Source organism: Malus sylvestris, chromosome 11 (assembly GCF_916048215.2).
Source record: "Malus sylvestris chromosome 11, drMalSylv7.2, whole genome shotgun sequence".
Lineage (NCBI taxonomy): Eukaryota > Viridiplantae > Streptophyta > Magnoliopsida > Rosales > Rosaceae > Malus > Malus sylvestris.
In genome coordinates this window covers 16,085,174-16,105,847 of record NC_062270.1, presented here as the reverse complement: position 1 = coordinate 16,105,847, position 20,674 = coordinate 16,085,174, and the positions used below count along the sequence as shown (strand labels likewise).

The following is a 20,674-nucleotide window of genomic DNA, read 5'->3' as shown; positions in this document are numbered from 1 at the left end:
ATACAATATATAATTTTGCTTGCAAAAGAACCGAGCACCATATCTTGAATATGGACACAGATAAATGTATCTTTCGAAATTTCACCTTTTCATTGTAGCATCTCTTTGTTTGCATCAATTTTTAATGACCTTGGTTTTTGCAAGACTGAAGTGCATTTAGGTCATATAGCATTAGTCGAATCCTCATATGGTAGCACTCTCAGATTTTCAGTGCATGCCAAAGTTGATGCTCCACTTTAAGAATTGCAATTAGGATATGATGCGCCACTTTGTTTTACCATTTAATCGTACGCTTGTAATTGAATCCTGCGTATGTTGATGCTCCACTCATTCATGTGTTGTTTTTTTGCATGTGATGGTATGGATGAATATGAGACTCAATTCTTTGTTCTTTTGAACGTTTGGATTATAATGACACAAGTCTTTACTATGAATGCACAATTGTTGAGGTATAGACAACAACAAAGGAGACAACGGGAAATAGCTAGTTTAGAGCAGAGGACATTTGTTAGACTTCATGGTAGGAGAGAGGAAATAAATTGTATCACGCGATTGAGTGATACTAACTGTTTGTGGGAGCTGCGAATGGATAAGAATGCATTTGCAGTTTTATGTGATTTACCACAAACTCGTGGTGGATTGGTAGATGATGGTCATGTTACAATAGAGGAGCAAGTAGCTACTTTTGCTAACATATTAGCCCACCACAATAAAAATAGGCCAATGCAAGTTAGTGTCACGCCCCGATCCCGACATACGTCCAGGATCGACACATGACGTCACTAAATACCCGTATCTCAACCTACCCCGCCTCCGAGATATGTACATAGCATAATTCAAGATCCAAATCTCATAGAAATTTTTGTATATATTATGGCTGCATCTAACCTCCTTGTTAGACTGCCTACGTACCCTCAATAGGGATCAAGCCATTCGTAGTTCATTGTTTCACTACAATTGAATATCCATCACATAAAACGTTTTGTCCCAACAATATACCACAATGCATATTATGCGATATATCAAAGAACAACGATGAAGCACAACATATTTTCTAGCCATATTTATCAACAAGTCTAATCATAATGGCAACAATCACAACCAACATCATTCACAATCACATCAATCAATATCACATATCATAGACCGAAATGCAGGGCTAGAGCGACACAGTTTGGCCGAAGACTACATTTCTGGAAAGGGGATTTTGGACCATCCAACAGAATCAAAGCACCAAAAGGGACTCCGAACCATCACTCAACGGAATCCAAATCAAGATACGATTCCGGACCATCACTCAACGGAATCGCGGAGTAGAAGGGATTCCAGACCATCACTCAACGGAATTCAAATCAGGATACGATTCCGGACCATCACTCAACGGAATCCAAGCAGAACTCAATTCTGGACCACTCAACAGAACCAAACGGAAGTCCAAGAAGCATAACTACGGCTCGAAGGAACAAGACATGGTTCAAGTTAGTCAATTCACGAAGACTAAATGAAACGAAACAATATCGAGCAACAAATCCCCTTCACAATGGGTTATCGGTCTATTACCAGACCTCACATCACCCAAGCAATTCAATAAGCATTTCAATCACATGTCACAACCATTTCCAATACACAAGTCAAATCACATTTCACTACATCATACCAATCACTATGTTTCCAACATTATATCTCAATCTATAGCTTGTAACATATCAAGGAATCACGAAGCACAATATTAATATTTAATTACGTTAATCAATCAGTGAGATAGCATATCATTTCACGAATTTAATTACAGAACTCTACATAATTCCCTACTTGGGTTATGAATAATAACATGGTAATTCTAATTTGTATTCACAAGATCCATTGTGGGTAATTCCCATTCACTCGAATCTAGGGTTCTAGACTAATCTTATGGGAATTAGCGAAAGTAAGGATTCCGGACCACTCAATGGAATCCAACAACATCGGGTTCCAGACCACTCAACAGAACCAAAATATCAAGCGGTTTCTCACAATCTACTCAGATCTGTTATAGGTAAAATCAATGCCTACATCATGGATGCACTGGCCAAATGGAACTCGGATAAGTTGCGGATCTCGGGTGAGTGACAACAATTCAAGTATGAGATATTCAATAAAAACAGACCATCGATCACAATCTATAAACATCAAGTATAGAATCATGCTTTATGGAATCATAATCAAGTCATTGAAAACTTCGTAGGAGTCACCCAATATCCAACGGCTTTTCCCATTCAACCAACCAAGATTCCCAAAAACCATGGTTCATAAGTGCATTAAAAACTAGGGCTAGAGGGACGCAGTTCGACCGAAGCCTACATAAGTAACCAAATAGGAAGTGGCCCCCCCAATGGGAATTAACCAAACATAGTCACTCCTACAACTGTTAGAAAGTGATCACCCAATGCGGATTAACCAAGCATGATCACTCTTAAGCGTACATGGCCATAAGGATCGCCTAATGCAGATTAACCAAGCACGATCCATATATAGTATGGCCCCTCAATGCGGATTAACCAAGCAGGGTCAAGATAATCAGGTAGGTGGTGATCACCCAATGCGGATATACCAAGCATGATCATTCCTAGAATACGTATGGTCCCCTAATGCGGATATACCAAGCAGGACCATCAATGTACAACTACTACATGGTGTAGTAAGATCAACACAACCCACGTACCCTTATCTCATCCATTATGATTTACATCATAATCACTTGCACTATCAACTTCTCATGACCACTATCTTATCATACAAGCATAAAAGTTCTACTTAAACTTATCATAAGATTTTGGGTTCACATCGTCATAAAAAAAATCATATACATCATACTAATCATACATATCTAACCATATTTCATAAACGTTTCCAAGCTATAGTCGATTCACAATTAATAAACATAGATCGATGCTAAAAAAAATAAAGATAACAATTCAATAGAAAGTACATTTAATAAACATGTATAACTCAATATGGTGCCGCTAATACATATATCAAGACACGTCAACTGGAAACGGCACGTCATCATGATGAGCCAACTAAGCTCCATCAACAACAAACTAGAGACAAGCGACACCCTAGAGTAGAGCACGTTGACTAGAACATCAACCGTCGATAAGGTTTAAGGTCAACAACCTAAGGTTATTCAATCCGGAAGATCCACACATCAGATTTTCGATCTGTAAGTTCTCAAAGGTCCAACAACTGACAACTAGGGTGTTCACAAAATTGTACAACGAACTAACGATCGGATTGTATCAATCACACAAATAAGTGGCGGTCCAATTTAATCACCACACCAAACAATTGAATTTCAGGAAACCGAGCTAGACATAGGTTCACAGGGTCACTAAAAGGTATTTGGTACTTAGACAACACTCGTGGACGGTCCCATGCACCGCCACACACCGGTTAGTCAAGGTGGAGGGTTTAGAAACCCCAAATTTTCAAACTAAATAAGCTCAAATTTACGTGGTAGCTAGAGCTCAGCAAGTGAAACACTTTTCACAACTAGGCTGACGACAAATACTAATCGGAAACCGCCCAAAATCACCGGTGAAAACCGGATTTCTAAGGTTCTACACACCCAACTCTAAAATGAATATGAAAGCACAAACTAAGCATACCAACTTGAAGATTATGAAGAGTAGATGAAGTTTCATACCTCACTTGAAGGAAATGGTTGCCGGAATCGCCGGAAAAATGACAAAACCGCCGGAAAACCCACCGGACTTTACTGCCTCGAACTGGAAAAATGGATAAGAAAATGGAAAATCTAACACTACAGAGTTGTAGGACTTGTCAAGAGCTTTCCATGGACACCAAGATCACCCAAAACGGTGATCGAATGAAGGAGATACAAGCGGGTCAAGTTTGTGGTTTTATAGGTCGAAAACGCCCCAAAACGGGTCAAAAAATCAGACCCCTCCTTCCTTCTTTTTTTTCAGAAAATTCCCCACTTTGTAATTGGTCTCTCCCGCTTTTATTAAACTCCCTTAACCTTTAACCCACATGTGAGAATTACATAATTCCTACAATCTATAGTTCACAACTTCAAACGTCCGTAACTATACCGTTATAACTCGGACTCACAAACGGCTTTCGCCTATGCGCTCATAGCTCCGAGACCTATTCGAAAACGTTACTTGTGATCTCAAAGGGTCAACGAATTTTTGATAATTACCTTCCAAACTTCAAACTTCGTAACTAATTTAATTAAAATCTAAATCCAAATAAATTAATATAATTTCTCAAAAATAATATAAAATCTCAATAATAAAAATATGTAGATTATAATACTGAAATCCAGGAACGGGATTTCATAATTAGTCGGTATATCCACAGAGTATTGCGTGCGTTGCTCAGTTTGCAAGACGTGTTGTTTGCAAAACCAACCCCTATCCCAGAAGATTGCACGGAATCGAGATGGAAATGCTTTAAGGTAAGCATCATAGTAAAATCATTAATAACATAATTATTTGTAGTTGCTAATTAATATAAGTTTTTCTTTTGTCTAGGGTTGCTTAGGAGCGTTAGATGGAACATACATAGTGGTCACTGTGCCTGATGTCGATAGACCATGATATAGAACAAGGAAGGGTCATATAGCAACTAATGTGTTAGGTGAATGCACACACAACCTTAAATTCGTATATGTGTTATCTGGTTGGGAGGGTTCAGCTACCGATTCGAGAATTCTAGGTGACGCTGTTACTAGAGCTAATGGCCTCAAGGTCCCAACTGGTAAGATAGACAAGTACCTAGTATTCTTCCTTACCTTTGTTGGCCAACAACTAAAATTTATTATCAACTAATATAGGTACATACTATTTGGTTGATTCTGGATATATGAATGGTGAGGGTTTTTTGGCACCGTATAGAGGCACTAGATACCATTTGCAAGGGTGGGAAGACAATTCACGTGCACCTAGGAATCATGAAGAATATTTTAATATGAAACACTCACGTGCTAAGAATGTCATTGAAAGATGTTTTGGCATCCTCAAAAGACGTAGGGCTATCTTGCGAAGTTCTTCCCATTATCCAATCAAGATTCATGGACGAATGATCACCGCATGTAGTTTACTTCATAATTTTATCAGAATGTATATGGCGGTTGATCCTGAGGAAAATGCAAGGCTTGCATTTGATGAATTACCTATAGGGGAAGATTTACCAAAAGTATTAGCCTACATTGAAACCATTGAGTCAAGCCATACATGGACTCAATGGAGGGATTATCTTGCAAGAGAAATATATGATGAGTGGAGAGGAAGGAGGGCTTGAAAATTGGTTGACATGGTAGTTGTTGTAATTGTCTTTTATTGAGATGTGGACTCAATTTAGTTGTTGTAATTGGCTTGAAAATTTGTAACATCAATACTATTGAGATGTTTGTTATTGTTTTTTATTTGCTGGAATGAGTTATTTTCGCATGGTGATTCTTTAATTGTATGATAAAATTTCCAATGTTTTAGATTATAAGAAGGAATTGCATGATACTCTTCAATTATGCACAACTTTTTCTACTGATCAGTAATACATTAGAATTCAGCATGAGATATCTTAAACTTGCAATTCGTAACATAGATTGATAGCTTTATACGTTTGTAACTCCTCAAATTATCAGCAAGAAGAAAATACTAACAATAAAGTAAAAGACATAGAATAAACATTTAGCAAAATAACTTGCAACAAACTGATTGCAATGGCCTTTTCATTTCTTCATATTGTAGAATCAAGCATATGAATATAGAAGACAAAAAAAACGCTAGTTGCAATGGCCTTTTCATTTCTTCATTTTAGTCCCTTCTTACTTGCTGTAAGTTGTCTTACTAGCTAATAATTGGGAGAATACTGCTGGAATTATTCCCAACAACTACAAGTGCTTGCAAAGATGCTAGATGAGTTAGTACCGTTTGTCCCATTTGGGGTATGTGTATTGAGTTTATGTTTCGATTGGAAAAGGGTGTATCGAAATAAGTAGACTTGAATTTGTAATGTAGTAATTGGGAGTTATCTGGATGTTATGGCTGATAAAGCCTGGTGTCTTTTTTTTGCTGAATGCGTCTGATCTAATCACAATATACTAACATTGTTTGCTTTCATAAATATTCGAATTTGATTTCACCCACATGCCAAAAATTATTAGAATTTGCTTTTTAATTGATCATATATATTGTTCATTGGATTACCTTTTCCACTAGGAAGTACTTTAGCTTTGTAAAAAGCTGTAGGCAGATATTAACTTAATTGCATCATGTTTGCTCCACTAACAATATGTTTCTTTGTTTTACATATGTAATATTATGGCTTCTTTGATAGATTATATGGCCACCTCACGTAATTTAATTGGATTGATCATGAGGAGGATGTACTGCTTACCATCCTTGAGGAGATGGTTGCTGATGGTGTGAGGTGTGAGACTTGCAGTTTTAAGGCTGGTACATTTGTAATGGTTGCCACCAAGATGAGGGAGATGATTTCGGGCATGAATATAGAATCGAAGCATATACAAAACAAGTTGAAGCGTTTGAAAGAAAAGTATTCCTCTGCATATGACATGATGAATACCAGTGGATTTGGTTGGGATGACGAGAAAAAATGTGTTGTTGTGGATAGTGATGATGTACTACAGTTGTGGGTGAAGGTACATTTTGTTTCTTATTCTTTTTCAATTAGTTGCTTTAAAAGTCATAACTTTGATTTCTTTGGGTTCTTATTGTAGAAACATCCTAATGCATCTTGCAAACTAAATAAGCCATTTCCGTTGTATCCACACTTGTGTATGGTGTTTGGGAGAGACCGAGTCACTGGTAGTATGGCTGAATCAGCAACAGATGCAATCGAAAATATAGGGTTGGAAAATGAGGATTGCAATGAGACCTCTGAGATGCCTCCGACTTCACCTACCCCATCTCCTTCTGTTGGTACATCCAGTGCATCTCAACCTATTAAGAAGAGGAAGAGGAATAAGAATGATGCCGATGCAAATATTGTAGCTGTTATCCGGAACATTGGGATAAAGCAGTTATTGAAATGAAGAATTTAGGTGAAAGTTTTACTTTCGGAGAAGCGAAAGCCAGGTTACCTTCTGAGCTTCAGGCCATGGGTCTCCTACGATTAGGTGCTAAAAATTTCAATGAAGTTAGTGAAAGATATTAATCTGATGCGTATTTGGTGTACCTTGGATGACTCACACAAGGCAGATTTCATTAAGATTTTTATGGATGGCCTCTGAGCATTAGGGGGTTTAGTATGATATGAACTATATCAACTTCTGGGGTTTAGTAAGACATTATCTTTCTTTTTTTTTTTTCTTAAGTCAGGACGAATGTTTAATTTAGGATTTCATGTTTAAGTTCTAGATATTTCATGGTTATTGCTTTAGTAAGATATTATTATTAAACTTATATATTTTTCATCCTTGCATGACAACCATTGCCATAGATATCCAATTGTCTCACAACTCAACTTATACTATACATATTGTTTGACAAAATTTTCATTTCAATGTGATGACGAAGAGATGAAAGCAGATTGTGTCAAAGATTCCAACATAGTCATTGCATCAACGGTTGTTCTACCACACTAACCACTTCATATCTAATTCATCACATATTGTTGTGATGCTGCATCAGTGATGCTGCATATGACTGATGCTGCATATGGAGTCTACTACCAAGGTGACCCTTAGGGTAAATCTCTAGGGTAAGGCTCATTGTAATCTTTAGGGTAAGGCTATGTAAATCACTTATCCCTTGATTTAAGGGAGGAGACTGATTGGGGTAATGTCTTTGTGTAAGGTTTACATTAGGTAGGCAACATGCCTTTTTCTTTCTTGTCGGCTGCTTGCTACAGCATCCTTCCCATCTCTTTTCCTTCTCTCTTCTCATATATACCCGGACTCACTCTTGTACAAATATACATGAAATATACATTGAAACTTTAATCTAGAAAATCTACACATATACGTAACCATATACATATTGTGGGAAAAATCAGAATAAACTTTTAATCAACAAAGATTAGTTAGCTTCATTAAGGTTGGCATGAATGCTTACGCATTTCTACTTGTGGCTACACTGCCATGTGCCAAGCCAATGGCATGCTCTCACCCTATTATTTTTTTAAATCACTTAAAATTAATTCACGTATTATCCCACTAAATTAATTATATGAGCTACATAAAGAACAAATACATGTCTCTTGTTTTTTGTTATACACAGTACGAATATATGAACACATGAAAGTCCAAGTATAGTGTACAAAATATATCATAGGTTAGTAGCAGCAAGAAGAAAAAAAAATTGTTTCGTCCCGTCCCAAGCCTTTACCAAACAACAGACGGAATAGGGGTAAATTAGTCATTTTAATATTTTAGTTCCGTTCTCCGTCCTGCGCACCAAACGTAGAACGGAACAACTCTCCCATTCTGTCCTGCGCATACCAAACATAACATGGAACCACTATTCTGTCCCATCCTTTCCCGTTCTGTTTCGTCCCGTCTGCATACCAAACGCTACCTTATGGTCCACGACATATGCGTGCAAACATCGAAGTCAACATGCGGTTGAGTTGCGAGATAGAAGCCATCATCTGCACCAAGTACCCCATGAAAGCCTCTAAATGGAAGAAGCTTGCCCCCTGAGGTGAAGGAGGCGATGATGGCATTGTCTCAATAAGTTTTTTTTTATTTTTTTATAATTAATATTTAATTAGTTTTACTTATTCAATGTATTTTTTAAACTAACACTTGTATTTTGTCTATTTGAGGACAACTTTAAGATCGACCTGTCCTAGCCATGTATGTTCGACTACATAACTTGGTTGTGGACTTATCGGTTTGAGAAGCAGATGCATGAGCTGCACAACTACTACTGTGGATGCAAATTTCTTCCTCCTTGATCTTGGACAAAATTGCACTTACAAAACAATTAACAACTTAGGTGAAGGCCAAAAGCCTCACGCGCCCATGATAAATGGGGGGGGGGGGGGGAGGGGCTTTGGCCGAAGAACCTCCGATGCCAAAGTTAGAATTTAGAGAGAAAAAGTATTTGAGAATTCTAGAGAATTTTAGCAAGAGTTGCCACTAGGTTTTGGTGAGAAATGTGGGGCTTTTTATAGAGGAGTGGCCGGCCTCTTCGGGTTAGAGAGGACCGGCCACATAGCCTTGTTTGTGGGTTTTGTTCATGATTTAAGATGATTTTGGGAGTTATGTGATTAATTGACTAATTAATTTGGCAAAATAAAATTATTACCAAATGAATTAGCTAATTAATGGGATGAAATGGGCAAATATCAAGAGATAAACAAAACATGGCCAATTCCTTTTCTAACAATAGGTGGCCGGCCCTTCACTTATTTTTGGGGTTGAATGGATGTTTTAATTGACAATTAAGGAATTGATTAGGAATTAATCCCTTAATTAGTCAATTATTATGATTTTAAAGGAAGATTTTAGGAAATATGAAAGGAATATATTATTTAGCTAATTGATTAGCTAAATGGAATAAATTAGGTTTTGGCAATTACCTTAAATGAGGATGGATGAGATAATTTGGAATTGGTTACCTTTTTGGAGCATTTTTGACTTGGTTAAGGATGATTGCCCGCTACTTGCGCGTAGGAATCCCGTTATACCTCAAGGGTATTTTTGTCCTCTTTTACCCAAAAAACCACGTGTCTCCTTGTGATTATTTTTGGCTCCACAAATGTCCCCACACCTGTTGGGCTGCTCGTAGGAAAGGGTAGCAGGTGCAAAAATCTTCTTGCTTTAGGAAACGTAGGATTGCTTCCTATTTTAATGTAGATTCCATCTTTAATTGGAAATTAGGTCTTTCTAGGAAAGGGAAATAAACTTCTCTGAAAGCCTATTTAAGTCCACCTTAAGTGGGTTATCAAATCAACTTTGGAGAGCAATTTATTCTACCCTACAAGAGAGAGAAAGCTAGAGGATATTTGTTTCCCCTCCTCTAGCAATCTTCTACACTTGCCCGTGCAAATGACTGTCTTTCATTGCTTTTTTCATCTTCTCCTCGCCGCACCAAGGTAAGAAAAATTTAATTTTCCTTTTCTTCTTCTTGGATAATGCTATTGCGGGGCAGCCATCGGGGTGGTGTGGTGCATCGGCTGGCAGGGGCTAGAAGTCGGCTTGGCATAGGCCGATGAGGTGTCGTGGCAGGGACCACTACTTGGGTTGCTCGACTTGGCTAAAGCCAAGGGTAGCTTGTGCAGCTGGGGCTGCGGATTGTAGCGCTGGGGCGCAATGCTAGGCGAGTCACATGGCTCATGTCCTTTTAGGCTTTTGGACATGACGCGAGCTAGACCGGTGACTGAGAGAAATGAAGAGGTTGCGGGCCTCATGAGCTGCTGGAATGTTGGGTTGAACTCCCCTGCTAGGTACCACAAATGGTGTTGGCTACTTTAACTCTCTTCGTCAGGAGAAACATGGGCTGCTCCCAAAAGAGGAGGTGAATAGGATCAAGGCAGATGCATTGGCTCGTCCAATCACTGTTGTGGTCCTGCTGCAAGTGAAGGTGGGAAAATGGATCTTTCCTGCCTGCTTAAGAGATGCCGGTTGAGAAAAAACCAAAGACTTCTTTCGCTACTTGCGCGGGTTCGCCAACTGCCTCCAGGCTTGTGATTGACTTGACTTTTTCCAAGGGGACGAAAATGAGGCTGCTAGATCTGAGCATGTGGCACCTGCCATGTCAAGAATGGCTAGTACGATTGCTGATAGGATTGTTCGGCATAAAGGTCCTGTCATGCCCCTAGTGCCAAATTTTGTACCAAGACGTCTATTAGGAGCTAAGTCTGGTTCACCTTTGGAGAGGCTTGCCATTATGAAAAGCGATAAGGTGGACTCTGCTGCTAAAGTGGCGCCAATGCCTATTCCTTATGCTGTTGAGACTGATTCGCCTGCTGGGAATGAGGAGACTGCTCGCATAAGCAGCTGTGAGAAATCCACTAAACCTGCTTCTGGGGAGGTTGCTGAGATTTATGTGCTTTTGAAACCAGATCTCTTGAAAACATGGACGTTTGTGCCAAGTTTGTTGATGGCGTCAGAAGGGTTGTTTTCCCAAGCTCGTTTGCGAAGCATACGACCCAATATAGAAAGACTGCTTTGCTTGCTGTGATGCAGATATAGCAAGGCTGCTAAGGAGATGGCAAATACTATGGCAGATTCTGAGCTCGTTGCTTTGAAAGGGTCTAATATTTCTGCCCCCACTTCTTTGCAGCTTAAGACCGCTCGCCAAGAGATCGTTGACTTGAAGATTAGGCTTGACGCGATCCAAGTTAAGCATGAAAGTGCAGAGAAGGAGATCGGATGTCACATACCTTAGATTCAAGATCTTAAGCATGTCGTTTCTGAGCTTCGTTCTACTGCAAAGGATGAAGAGTTGATTGCTGCTTATAACCAAATGATCCACTTCAAGAGAATCATCGATAGGCTTGAACCCCAAGTGTTGGAGCTTCAAAGCATACTGAAGATCAACGAAAGTCTGAAGAAGGAAGTGGATGAGCTGCAGAGCATCCATGTTGGTCTGCTCGAGGAGGATGAGCAGCTGAAAGGTGAAAAGGCTGGGCTCGGGGTTTCGAGACCTTCTCTATTTCTCTGGAAGACTTGCTTGATTTTACTTTTGAGGCTTCCATTGGTGAAGTAGTTGGAGAAGTTAGTGCCCAGGCTGGGGCAGCCAGGGTGAAGCGTCGGATGATACCGCTGCTAAGAGCATCGCGGCTGCTGAAGGTGTGGCGATCGAGTAGTCGTGGGATGTCCAAGCTGCTATAGTCTTCTAGGTAGCCTTTAGGATTTTATTTGTTTTTCCTTGTAGCTCTTATTTTGCTTGAACTCATTCGGCCTTTGCTAGTTGTTTATAAACATGTTTTCCTTCGTTTTTCTTCATCTTCGCTTCTTTTGTTCATGCCATAACCTTTAGACTTGATAAACTAGTGGCAGGCATGCTACTTTTTTATAAGCAGACAAGCCCGCGTAGCCTATGCAGCCGTAGGTGTTGGTGTAGAACTTAGCAAAGTTGTTAGCCATAGGGTTGGCAGCCGAATGCCTTACTTACAGAAGTAGACAAGTCCGCGTAACCACTAGGCTGTTAACTTGACTTTCTCAAATTTCGTAGGTTGCGTAGCAAGTATCACAACACTTTAGGACTTGGTGTATGTTGTTCCGCGCTTGGCAGAGGTGAAGCTTATCAACTACGTAGCATGTCGGCAGTGGATAAAACTTCATATATGCGTGCTAACTTGTTTAACATTTCACAAGAATGTGCGGTTGTATAAGTCTAGCATGGTTTTACTGCTCGAAGGGCAAGCCGTAGGCAGTCTTCCAGAATCCGTAGGCTACCTTAGTGCACTCGGTAACAGCTTTAGGGTTTCAGTGCAGCCGTCTGTAGGGTGTACTGCATAATGTGCCCCCTCCGTCTCTAGGGCCCGGTTCCCCATGGATTAGGCCAAGAGACCCAAAATCCTTCAGTTAGCTAAGCCTTGAAAAAGACCATTGTGGCTACTTTTAGGAATCCCGGCGTAAGCCATCGTGCATCTAGTTATACTAGGGTAGCCAGGCTCATCCACGTCTGGATATTTGGAGTGTAAAGTTTATCCTCCCGTCTTGGAAAGCTAACCCATATAGGTGTCGAGGAATTGGTTTACCCTGTCGCACTGGAGAGCATGGTTGGTCCCTCGGGGGGCGCAATTCCTGCGGTCAGTCCTTAAGAAGGGCGCAGTCTTATTTTGAAGTGTAGGAGTGATTAGTTGTTGTAAGCATGCAGTCGAGCCAAGTTGTGATTACTTTTAAATTCCTCATTGAAAAACGAGTGATACGAACGAGAACTTAGCTGTAAGGTAGAAACTGCATAACAACTGGATAGTCCTCAGCTTGTGTGGTGGTGCCCATCGAGCTTCTTGAGTCTTCGGGCTTTGATGTAGTGGGAGGTCACACATGGTACCTCTTCAGATTGTAGGCATTCCACTGCTTTTCGATCTTTTTTTCGTTGTGTAATTACTCTTGTTGCATACTCTGCTAATCTTATACAGACCTTCCCGGATGAGATTCATCTTTTTGAAGCCTTATCTGTTGGCAGTGATGAAGGCTTTTCTTAGGACTAGATCTCTAGGCTAGAACTGCCGGATCTTGGCCCTTTTGTTGTGGCTGGAGAAGAACTGCTGCTGGTAAGCTGCGATGCGGGTGATAGTCTGCTCGCACTTCTCCTATGCCAGATTTAAGCTTGTGGCCATCTACTTTCGGTTGCTCGTCTTTTGGTGGTGCGATATGCCCATAAACATCTATGGAGTTCGTCTGGCCATTTTCTTTTCTTATTGGTGAGGGATTTCTTGTGGTAGTCGAGGATCATCTTAGTGGATGCTTTGGCCCGCCTATTTCCTTGAGGATATCTTGGCGTAGACATATGCTACTTGATGCCATATTTTTGGAAAAACTTCGCCAAATCTTTGCCCATGAATTGCGGGCCGTTTGTTGGTGACGATGGATTAAGGGATGCCAAATTGGCAAATGATGCTCCTTCATATGAAGCGCTCTATGTCCGTCTGAACTGTGATCGTCATGGGTTTGGATTTGACGGAATAGTGCGTCATGATGATGACTGCGTGCGTTTTGAAGATAAAACTTAAGCTTTTGGGTTACAACAACTATCGCCAAAGTTAGCTTTTGAATTTTTAATAGCATCGAGGAGAGCTTTTGAACTGTAGAATACAGGTAGTCGGGCCCCCAACTCTTCTCGCATGATGGTAGAGCTTATTGCTACTTTAAATACCGTCAAACATGCGAATAAGTTCTCCATTGCTTCTAGGGAGGTGATGTCAGGTACTTCTTCAAGTCCTTGAATGTGCATTGGCGAGCCTCATCCCAAAGTGCATGCTTCTCTGCCAAAGCAAAAGAGTCTGCCAGAGTTAGATATTATTTCATGATCAATTTTTCGAATAGCGGGTGGTCTGCTGGAAGGCCTTTTTGGAAGGTTGCTCTAGCTATTGAGTCGTTGCATCCGACTATTTTTGCCTTCTCTACTTTGAACCTCCTCACATGGTCACGAAACGACTCCTTTGGGTTCTTCTTGACGTCGAACAAATGGTCAGATTTCTTTTTGATCGAGCGATAGGATGAATATTCTTTGGTGAAAACCAAAGAAAGTTCGTAGAAATTTTGAATGGATTGTGGCGGCAGGGTGTAGAACTAATCTTGCGCCTCGCCTTGTAAAGTGGTGGCGAATATCTTGCACATGAGATCATCGTTGTTTCGATAAAGGATCATGGCGCTTCGGTAGCACTTTAAGTGTCTATCCTGGTCTTCATCCCCTTTGAAAGATGTGAAATGTGGCATGCTAAACTCGCGTAGAGGCTCTGCCTGCTCGATCTCGTCCGTTAAGGGTGACTTGCTTATGTTGGTCATGTTCCGTCGTAGTGCCTCGTCGGTGACCTCGTTGCGTTGGAAATCATGTAATCGCTTGGTCAACAGTCTCTCTACTTCTTCCTGAATTTGCCTTTGTTGGGGTAGCGGAGCTCTCGGCTGCCTCCAGCAATGACTTGCTGGTCTAGGCTGATCTTCCATGTGTTTGGCTCGTCTATGCTGTGGATACAGTGCATGTGGTGTGTTCCTAGCAGGCGAGCGAGTTCTTCGCAGGCTGCTGGTTGAACTTGAGCTGGATTGAGTGACTACTTCTCTTCATCCGTCGTGCTGCCTACTCTGATGTGAGGTGGATGATGCTCCTTGTGGGCTTAGCTGCGAATGGACACTTTGCCCGGAAGGTTGCTCATGTTGATTATCGGAGTGTGACCCCAACCGTGAATGTATGCTCATCTGTGGGCCTAGTCGAGAGTGCACGCTCATTCGCTCGCTAAGACGGGAGTATACGCTATCTCGGGGGCCCAATCGAGAATATACACTGCCTGAACGTTCGGCTCGTGGCTGGTCAAGTGGCTGCTTACCGGGACATTGCTGGAAAGGTTCGTCTGCCCTTGTCCTACTTCGGGATACCTCGTCCGGGGCACGTTGGATCCCGATGCGTTGCAAAAGTTGATTCACCAAGGCTGTCTGTTGTGTAAGGGTGATCGTCAACTCTATGACTTGTCTATACAAGTGTTGTTCACCATTTGGATTGGAAGACCTTGGAAGGAATGCGCCTCATTGGGCAGTGGAAGGGTGGTAGACTCTAGGCGCGAGATTTGAGTTGGGAAATGTCAAATCCGTGAAAAAATGTGGTGAGAATGCCCCTGGCTCGATGGTAGGTCTAGATGGTTGAGATAGTCTTGGGCCGACTTGGGCTGCTTGGAAAGCCACGGGAGCAGGCTGGGCCACGAGAGCAGGCTGGGTCGTGAAAGTGGGCTACTCGACTGGAGCACGCTGGGCCACATAAGTGAGCTGCTCGTCGGGAGCAGGCTGGGTCATGAAAGTAGGCTGCTCGGCAGGAGCAGGTTAGGCCGTGAGAGTGGGTTGCTCGACTGGAGCAGGCTGGGCCACGGGAGTGAGCTGTTCGTCGGGAGTAGGCTGGGTCACGAAAGCAGGTTGCTCGGCAGGAGCAGGTTAGGCAGTGAGAGTGGGCTGCTCGACGGGAGCAGGCTGGGCCACGGGAATGGGCTGCTTAGTATGTGATGCATGCGAATGTGAGGCTTGGGCTCGGGCCCATGCAAACTTGGATGGCACGGCTTGGGCCGTGGCCTTGGTGCCGTGAGCCTTGGATGGCACGGCTCGGGCCATGGTGAAGGCACCATGGACCTCGCCACGGGTGGCTACTGAGGTAGCCACCATGGTGGTTCCCGTGGTGGAAACTCGTGGTGGTGGTGCTACTCCACTTATTGTCGCATTTAGCCTTACGGATCTCCGCAATCCCATTTCTTGAACATTAGAATTTTCACTTGTGGAATTTTCTAAATTTCTAGCCATTATATTTTGCTTATATGTTTTATCAAAGAACCTTTGCAAGTAAAAAATTCTAATAATAAGAACGTATGAAAAATATTCAAATGGACTAGAAAATAAAGAAAAAACCTTTTTGTGCGAGAGTCTTCTACGAGTATGGATTTCAACTCTTAATGAAAGCACCAATTTGTGGATGCAAATTTCTTCTTCCTTGATCTTGGACAAAATTGCACCTACAAAACAATTAACACCTTAGGTCAAGGCCAAGAGCCTCACGCGCCCACGATAAATGGGGGGGGGCTTTGGCCGAAGAACCTCCGATGCCAAAGTTAGAATTTAGAGAGAAAAAGTGTTTGAGAATTCTAGAGAATTTTAGCAAGAGTTGCCACTAGGTTTTGGTGAGAAATGTGGGGCTTTTTATAGAGGATTGGCCGGCCTCTTAGGGTGAGAGAGGACCGGCCACATAGCCTTGTTTGTGGGTTTTGTTCATGATTTAAGATGATTTTGGGAGTTATGTGATTAATTGACTAATTAATTTGGCAAACTAAAATTATTACCAAATGAATTAGCTAATTAATGGGATGAAATGGGCAAATATCAAGAGATAAACAAAACATGGCCAATTCCTTTTCTAACAATAGGTGGCCGGCCCTTCACTTGTTTTTGGGGTTGAATGGATGTTTTAATTGACAATTAAGGAATTGATTAGGAATTAATCCCTTAATTAGTCAATTATTATGATTTTAAAGGAAGATTTTAGGAAATATGAAAGGAATATATTATTTAGCTAAATATTATTTAGCTAATTGATTAGCTAAATGGAATAAATTAGGTTTTGGGAATTACCTTAAATGAGGATGGATGAGATAATTTGGAATTAGTTACCTTTTTGGAGCATTTTTGCCTTGGTTAAGGATGATTGCCCGCTACTTGCGCATAGGAATCCCGTTATACCTCAAGGTTATTTTTGTCCTCTTTTACCTAAAAAACCACGTGTCTCCTTGTGATTATTTTTTGCTCCACAACTACGAGACTTTTGCATCTCATGATGAAGCTCTGATTCATCCCCCCAGATTATGTGGAAAGGATGGACGAGTAGCACTAACTCGCAATCATTTTCAGAGCTTGTAATTTCTGGAGATGGATGTCTTCTAAATTGAAGCAGTTCTACATTGACCCAATGCGCCACTTAGAGTAATTTTTTTTTCTTCAGTTTTAATATTATTGTATGAACATTTCAGTTTTAATATAATTAAATATTTTTATTATGATATCTTTTAAGATTTTAATTAATTAATGTCAATGAAATACAATTTATGTTATTAATTAAAAAAATAAATAAATATTTTGCCCTACCAATACATTCGTCGAGAATGTATTTTGTGATTATTTATTTATTTTCTTTATTGCCCGACAAAAAGACGTTGGGCAAACCTTCTTTTAATTTTTTTTTATGTGCATAAAATACAATGTTGACTAATGAAAACCTTTTGTCGACCATGTTATCTTCATTTGGCCAAGTTGGTCAACGCGTTTTGCTAGACGACATTTTCGTCGGTAGTTTCGCTCGGCAAACACGACTTCTAAAATTCGTTGGCCCAAACTTGGATTAACATTGTCTGGGCGACTAATTTTGTTCGACAAAGTTCAATCGGACTAAATGTTAGGCAACTAAAGCTTATTTGGCCCGACGAAAGGCTTACATCGGGAAAGGGGGTTTTTTTTTTTTGGTAGTGAATAAACATTATACACCTACATGAATTCTTTCAACTTTGAATTATAAGAAAGCAATTATGATGGTTTTATATTTACATACTAATTTCCTAAATTTTGACAAAGATGACCTTTATAATTGTCAAGAGTTTGCACACGTCAAAGCTAGTGAAAAACTTAACATATATAATAACAAAAATCTCAGGAATGAACTTGATGCTCAGTTAGTGTCATGTTTTCCGTATTCATATTGTTTTTGTGTCGTACTCGATATTTTAACAGGTCAAGTCGTGTAACACCAGTTAAAATGTACGAGTAATATGACCGGATCCGAACTCGACCCGTTAATATTAACGGGTAATATGATTTGACTCGTTACCTTTTACAGAAAATATATTTTAAACCAATAAATAATCAAATGAAAAACATCATACTAAATTAGTATAACATACTACATTGTCACATAAATATTACTTGAAAACATAAACACATATTTCTCTTTCAAGTATTACATAAATATTAATTAATGAAGAATTATGAAAAAAAAAAAAAATATATATATATATATATATAAACGCTTGTAATGATACGCTTTACAACTTTTGTAAAGAGCTCAACTTCGAAAATCGCCACTATAATCACATAAACTAACACATCCTGACCTGGAATGTCCACTTGGACTTCGAATCGAGCTATGTTGCCCGATACTCGGAATGTAACGAGGCCATAAAGTGTAGGGAGGTGGAAAATGTGAATGAATTTAAACCTAAAAGTGCCTAAATGCAAAAGTGCACATGTGAGCTAGATTGAACCCAATTCACACATGATGTCAGAGCATAAGTAAGGCATAGTAAAAGTAAAATAAGAGTTATACCATCGGAAGTAATCTCCTATACCAACATTTGCCATGAATCCTCGTCGACACGAAAGCTTTATAACTAAAACCTGGAGGGGCAAAAGCCAAGGGTGAGTGGGCCTAAAAATGAAGCTTTGTAAAACCTTTTGAAAACGTAATAATCCCTCGCCGTAAAACAAGTATAGTTTCCAAACATAGCATACTACATATAGTATGAAAATACTTACAGTAAATAATATCATCGAAAATGCAATACTTCATAATATTTCGTAAATAAACACATAACATCCGGTAATCACAATATCTCGAATAAACGAACATATACGAACAGGTGCTCATCAATGTATACTGACACACAAGTTTATGCAGAGGTATTTTGACATGAACAGGACTGTGTATAGCAATCTAGGACATGATTGGCACCTACAATGGATCCAAAGTGAGCGTATGGTGCGATTTGAACATACACGTGAAGACTAGCCCTGGCCCTAGCGAGTACTAACACTAGTGTAGAACACGATGAGCGGATGACATAATTATGATCATGTAAAGGTAAATCGATAATTCTAGTCAACATAACACTATTCATGGCCGCAAATATAATTAAGGCATCCCATAATAGTACGCATACCTGTGCATCCCGCAGGATTCAAAACAATTTCATATATTTCGTCAATGCACTAATTCTTTTAAATGTTAATCTAATCTAGGCGTAAAGTAGAAAATTCTTTATCAAATAAATAAATGGAAACTAAATAAATATATAATATTTAAAAGCAAAGACCCACTCATAGATACTTGTGAGGTCGCGGTTGTTCGAATTAGGAAAGTCGGAGTCTCCGATAGTGATCACACCTAAGTATAATATTGGGACCCATTAGTAAAACTCAACTAAAACAATTAAATTTAGGAAAACAGAGTGCATATTTGGAATCAGGGCGTCAAAATACGCTAAAAAGGGTCCTGAGCAATTTTCGTGAAAAGTCAACGAAAAGTCAATGGTCAACTCCAAAAAGTCAACCGAGCAGTCGAGGCAGTCAACTACGTTAAAACTTTGGAATTTCACTAAATGGATGTCAAAAATGGACTCCGATCGCGGGCCGCTAAGAACCTCACCGGAATCTAGAATTTCTTGCCGAATATCTGGCCAATTTGCAAAGCTTAATAACTCGATGTGACGAAGAGAATGGTACCTTTCTCGATGGCTAACTCGATGTGGTTTGGCCGAAAAAGTCACGGCTCGATTGAGTTTCAATCCCAACGATCAGGAAGAAAGTTCAAGCCTCGAGGTGAGGTTGGGTGTTGAGGATGAAATGAAGCTCATGGTGCTCTTGGTGGTGGGTGATGGTGATCATAAATTTGTGCACCATGTGTGCACAGTGAGAAAGGGGGGAAGAGAAAGCGTAAGGGAGGAGGGAGAGAGAAGGGAGAGTTTGAAAGAAGAGATACGGGAGCGCGAGAATTTTGAGTAGGGAGTGGGCCCCACCAGGAAAAAAATCTTCAAAGAAAATAATAAAATAATCAAGGACCAAAAATCAAAAATGCAAAATTACTAAAGTATCATCACGTTCGTAGTTCCATAAAATTTCAACCGTAACTTCGATTTCGATTCCACTTATGCCCACACTTTCGTAGTAAAGAGTACTACACAAATACGGTAAAATAGTAGCTTGTATGGGTCACAAAATAGACAGTCAACAATCTCGCCTCAAGGGGCATTTTGGTCAATTCACACTTTTAAAATTGATAAAGCTGTAAAATTGGGGACAGGTTGGTACATAAACTATAAACTGAAATTCAACCGTTGATTGTCGTTTACATTTACGCTCGATTTTTCTCACCAATTTTTTTTTTCTTTCCAGATTTTCTTTTTTGAAAACATGATCTTTTGGAGGATGCTGGAAGGTGAATGGTTCAGATCGTTGATACTACGTTCAGAGTTTTATCGTTAATGATATTATTGCTTGGAGTTTATAAAGTCTCTATAAACTATATGATATCGACTCATATTTCAATTAATCGTAAATAAAAAAACGCTATTCGTCTGTGCGTGGAGGATGCAATCACGAGCATTTATATATCCTTTCACATTTTCCACACTTGTAGATTAATTATTATGAATTTCTATTTATTTTGAACTTCCCTAAAAATATTACTCACAAGGGTTTGTAGGATTTTAAAAGTTTAAACAACGATGTACC

At 40.0% G+C, this 20,674-nt stretch overlaps 1 long non-coding RNA gene and 1 pseudogene across 1 annotated transcript; one reads left to right on the top strand and one right to left on the bottom strand.

The window, feature by feature from the left end:
• The first annotated feature begins 3,775 nt into the window (after positions 1-3,775).
• LOC126590270 (uncharacterized) lies at positions 3,776-7,446 on the top strand (annotated as a pseudogene).
• A 10,211-nt stretch (positions 7,447-17,657) lies between these two features.
• Positions 17,658-19,638, bottom strand: LOC126591401 (uncharacterized). The gene is made up of 2 exons (XR_007612381.1): positions 18,492-19,638; positions 17,658-17,996 (listed from the first exon to the last, which is right to left on the bottom strand). It is a non-coding gene; the product is annotated as an uncharacterized LOC126591401 (long non-coding RNA).
• Positions 19,639-20,674: the final 1,036 nt, after the last annotated feature.